Raw genomic sequence first — 5,307 nt, forward strand, 5'->3', positions numbered from 1 at the left:
GAAAAATGCATTCCACGCCACTTGAAGTGGTGCCGTTGGGTTTTTACAAACTACGCCATTTTAACTTGCGTGGAATACACTCTCTATTCCTCAATATTACTCTATATATGGAGAGTATTATGGAGATAAAGAGAAAAAACCACCGCCACTCCCTCCACTTTTGAGGGAATGGGGAGCCATTGCACCCAGCCTAATGTGGCAATTTTACTTACTGCCCTTCATCTATCAGTTTTTGCATTTCGTCTAATTTAATTTTATTTAATTTTTGTGTTTTATCAGACCTCGATATGTATTAATCTAAAACATGTTACATATTGATTTTCTCCACCCCAATTTTCTCACCTAGCACGTGCAACGCACGTGCCCATTTACTAGTATTAATAATAATGCTAGTAACAGTCTTCCACTTAAAAACCGAACCTGCATAACAAAATTTACACAGCCTGCCTACATACAACATTTCCATTTTCCCAACAAATTCCAAAATGTACAATAAACTATCAAACATTGCAAAAAAAGATAATAATAATAAAAAAAAACTTCCATTAATTTTTTGAGTGCACTAAGAAAACAAACTTCAAATTCCTTTTCATAAATTAAAAAGGTAAGACTCATAAATTAAACTGGAGGGGTCCGAACATAGCTAAAACTCATCCTTATTCGCTTCCGACTGAAACACCCCATTTTCCTGGATGAACTGAATAATATCGAGTCGAACACCGTCAAGTTCATCTTGCGTGTATGTCTCCTTCAGTTCTAGTTAAGTTACATGGCTGACATATCCCTTATCTTGAATCACCTGCAAGAGAGAAACCGATAAAAACTTCCACATTCTTGACTGATGAATATCAACTATCAACCTTAATAGAACATAAAATAAAGAACATGTACTCGCACAACATAGACCAAAAAGCTAGTTTAGGAATATAAGTGATTGAATGCCGCCTTCTTTTAAAATCTTAAGTAGATTACCAACAACATTTAAGATTATTGGCTTGAGACCTAATGTGATGTATACATGTTTAAAGATAACACATGTCAAATGGTAGTGTAAAGTGCTACAAGCTTACAATGAGGTAGAGCAATTGAACTTGAGTAATTCTCAATGAATGACAGCAAAACTTAACTACAACTACACCTATTGGAAAAAATTTAAAAAAATAAAAAATAACTACACCAGCCATGAGTCAATACTTGACGAAGTGAAAGAAAAAAAAATATGAAAACACTTACTTTGGCCATGACTTAATGCCGAAATTCAGCAAACCTACAATACTATTGGCCGGTTTCATTCAGATAGATCCCTTACCACCACAAAGATATTAGGAGCATGCATGCATGCACCGTTTAGGTAGGAGGAAAACTCCTATATCTAATGAGTCCAATTAGTGGATCACTTTTATGGTAATCTTAAAGGCTATGTAACCATCCCATGATTCATTTTGATTGTAAGGGTGAGCACTCCATCACCAATCACCATACATGTCCCAAGCAAAACCAAAATTAGCAATGCAGTTTGTAAGCTCTTGTGTTTCTCAGCAAGTGTACTCTTGAAGACGTATAGAGGGGAGATACTCAAGTCACCATACACTACACCAAGGCTCTGATAAGCTATAAGCAAAGTCGTCTTCCAGGATTCCTTTTGGAAATACATAATTGATTCTAAAACTCAAAATAAAATATACTTTTAGTACTAGTTGTTCTACATTTCTGGCTAAGGCAACGTTTAAAATTTTATAAATTAAATTTAGACAAAGTTCTAAAGAGAAACCTTTGAAGAATTCCAACACTTGCTGGGATCAAGACTCATGGTGCAACTAGCAATTAATCTTCAGAAAGACTCAAGTGTAACTAGCCACAACTATCCACAAATCTATTTCAAATTTTCAATCATTCATGAAAATATGAAATAATCAAAACAAAAGAATTCTAAAACAGACACAAAAAGTATCACACCCATAACCAAATAATGTGGGTTCACACTTCATACAAACCAACTATGCTTTAGAAAAATATGGGTATTCTATATTTTTTAAAGGTAACTTGACAAAAAAAATTGCACTAAAACCTTATCAAAACTTCCCAAAACTAGCTAGCTATAGATAGGGATCCAATACTTCTTACCTCACAAGTTAATCGATATAGACTCGTAAGATTGCTCCTCTATGGTTGGGGCTGGGGTTTGATCTGTAGCATAATAAAAGCCTGTAGCACCATTACACGTTAAACAAGTTTCCACAAGAAGTTTAGGCAGAACTCGAAGTAAAAGCAGTAGAAATATTGAACAGATAAACCTATGCTCACTCTTCACATATTCATCAGTTACTAGTTACTACCATCACCACAATCATTCAAAACATACACATTCAACCATATAAATATTGCACCACGAAGCGAAGGCAACACAACAGAAGTCCAAGCAAGCAACTAAGAACAGCTATGGCGCCGCTCCCCACCATAAGCAAAATAAGCATTTGAGCCTGAAACAAGTAGTTTGCGCAGGAGAATCCAATACGCCTTTGACTTATAGGTGTTAGAAACTCCTAAGCAAATAGGATTTGATTAAGTCTCTAAATTGGTGGTTTACATTTCACCAATTAAGTATTTTAGAACATAAAAGGACATTGAATACACACCGTACTTCTAGAACTGGACATCTGGCTTTGCAATTTCGGGATTGCATCCATCCGTTCTACATAGCACGCATTAGTTCCAGTTCCTAAAATGACTGCACCCATTACGTCTTCATGCCAAGATGGCGTGCCCGGCTAGTGTCGCTACAAAGATCATTAACCTATCATGCGAGGACTGGAATATGTTAGTCTTTGAATGCATGTTCACATATATAGAAAACATAAGCTTTAAGAATCATGTAAACTTGAGCTTTAAGAATAACGTAAACTTTAGCTTTAAGAATCATGTAAACCGGAGCAAAACCTACCCGGGCGCATTACACCGCATATGTAGTCCATGTCGTTCCATCGCTTCATTTAAACAGCGACTACATCGTTTTCACTTATCACGAGTCACAATTTTGAATCACATTACAAAATATGCCTCGTGAATTTCTTTATGTAAACTCATATTATGATAAAACAATGTAATCTCGCAGGACATTAATAAACGCTTTAAAAATCCTTCTCTCTAATAGATTGATACATTTAACCAACTAATTACATAGAGTGAAATAATCGATTGTTCGAGAGACAAATAAAACCCTTTGTCCACTTGATCAAAATGCGGAATCAATGGACGCCTCGTTTCACGGGAAAAGAAAATGTAAAACCAATTTCTCTTTCCTTTCCATTAGGCGAGCTAAATCTCCCACCTTCTGTTTGCACAAAATTTGCAAACACCGCTATAAATAATAACAAGTCGTAGTCTCCTCACTTCCAAACAACCGGTTACGTTGCACACTCATTTGCCTCAAGACGACAAACTTGATCCCACACCATACAGGCAAAAGGCGGTCGCATCAACACAAAGAAAAAGAAGCAAGTAGATACTAGCGGTGATGAACGATCTAACCATATAAGTTATTCTATTTCAAGTATTGTGTAGCTCTACTATAATAGAGAAAGTTACGCTCGCACCTCTCGCCAAGACTAGTTTAGTTGCCTTTCAATCAAAGGCCATATTCTTTGCATTCCTACTCTTGATTCAATTCCTTCGACACCTTCCACCAAAGATTGGCTTCAAGTTTAAGCCCCTATCCCAACAATATTCTAACAAGCCCATCTAAGAGCTTCCCAACTCAGGCTATCCGGAATTCAGGCAAAGAAAGCAAAGACTAGGGAAGTCAATTAGTAGGGAAGTGTTCGGGGCCCTCGCTTTTCGAAATCGACTAAGAGATGCATTCTTGGCTCGGTCAATCAATCACTACTATAAAAAAAAATCCATGATACCATAAAGAAAAGTTACACAACGAAAGGTCTTTGCGGGATAAGGAGAATAAGTCTTTGGGTACAAATCTTGGTGCCATAAAGAAATGTCACGAAAAGTCAAGAGCCATCACCCCGACCAAAGAACCTCTATCTTCTTATCTTTGCTTGCAACTTCGAGGTTTCGATTGACTTCACTTTTTCCAGGAATAGCTAATCCCATGGAACCAAACCCCCACCTCGAACTGCATAAAAGGAAATTATTTATGAACCAATTCCGTGATAAAGATAAAGTTTTAGTTTCTATTTGAAATCCAAAGAAATGTTTTCAAATCAGATTTAAACTTTCCAAACCCTAAATACTCAAGAAATTAGGCTTATAAGAACTGGGGTTCTCGAAAACCAAAGCTTCAACATTAATTCAATTAAATATGACAAGTGAAACCCCAATTAGCGAAAATATCAAAAAGATGGTATTTGTAGAATTGCCTTTTCTGAGAAAGAACACAAAAGATATAATTTTTTACCTTTGTATATCGAAATAAAAAGAGCGTCCGTCCTCCACCCATAAATCCCAACGATTTAATAATAACTCGATTCATCCAAATCCACAAAGTGGGAGTGGCAGATCTTCTCGTTGGTTTGAAGTGTTGAATACGAGCATTTCCGAGCTATGTCTTTCTAAATTTTTCTTGTGTTTTAGATAATATATGATAAGGTGGACCTTTACCTACGGCTCTTGACAACATAACAAGATCTAAAGCCGTTCACACATGTATCCCACGGTTGAAACCATAGCAACAACCACGGCTAAAAGTGTCGCTTAATAGTGGCTATGAGTTCCAAAATAGTGCTACGGACCTTTGAAAGCGTGCGGCGACCAACATCTGTTGGTTATTTAGCTAGGGTAATTAGCCGTGGGTAAAAATACTGGGCTTCCGTGGCAAAAAGCCCATTTTCTTGTAGTGCTAACTCGTTCTCAAACCGAAATCTGAAATCCAATTAAAGAAGAGAATTGAAGAGGAAGGCACGAAAATAAAAACCTTAATTTTCCAAACCCTAAAAAGAAAAGAAGAATTGAAGAAGAAGAAGGAAAGTAAGAACTAACAAAAGAAGAAAGAAAAAAACTTACCTTCGTTTTAGATGAAGAAGTACTGGTTTGAGCCAACCACTTCCCTCCTTTGAAAGTGAGAGAGAGGAGTGTGGGATTGGTTTTATACTGTTTCTTATTTTTCAGTTTTTTTTTTTCTTTTTTATTTTATTTCTGACGGTATCCATATGTTAGTCAACCGTGACAAATTAATTCCGATAATTATCTAAAATTTAAGTAACATATAAAGTACATGCTAACGCTTTATAAACGTTAATAATTGTGTCCGCGCTTAAAAAACGCGTTACAAGTGAAAAATGAGAGCCTTACAAAATT

At 36.2% G+C, this 5,307-nt stretch overlaps 1 long non-coding RNA gene across 3 annotated transcripts; it reads right to left on the minus strand.

Annotated features, from left to right (window-relative positions):
- Positions 1–374: 374 nt before the first annotated feature.
- LOC147512263 (uncharacterized) lies at positions 375–2,753 on the minus strand. Of its 3 annotated transcripts, none has more exons than XR_015217162.1 (3): positions 2,642–2,753; positions 2,125–2,543; positions 375–799 (listed from the first exon to the last, which is right to left on the minus strand). It is a non-coding gene; the product is annotated as an uncharacterized LOC147512263 (long non-coding RNA). The 3 variants fall into 3 exon arrangements; XR_015217161.1 differs by having other exon boundaries at positions 2,637–2,753; XR_015217160.1 differs by lacking the exon at positions 2,642–2,753 and having other exon boundaries at positions 2,125–2,628.
- Between the last annotated feature and the right edge of the window lie 2,554 nt (positions 2,754–5,307).

The sequence above is a fragment of the Coptis chinensis genome, chromosome 3 (assembly GCF_015680905.1).
Source record: "Coptis chinensis isolate HL-2020 chromosome 3, ASM1568090v1, whole genome shotgun sequence".
Taxonomy (NCBI): Eukaryota; Viridiplantae; Streptophyta; class Magnoliopsida; order Ranunculales; family Ranunculaceae; genus Coptis; species Coptis chinensis.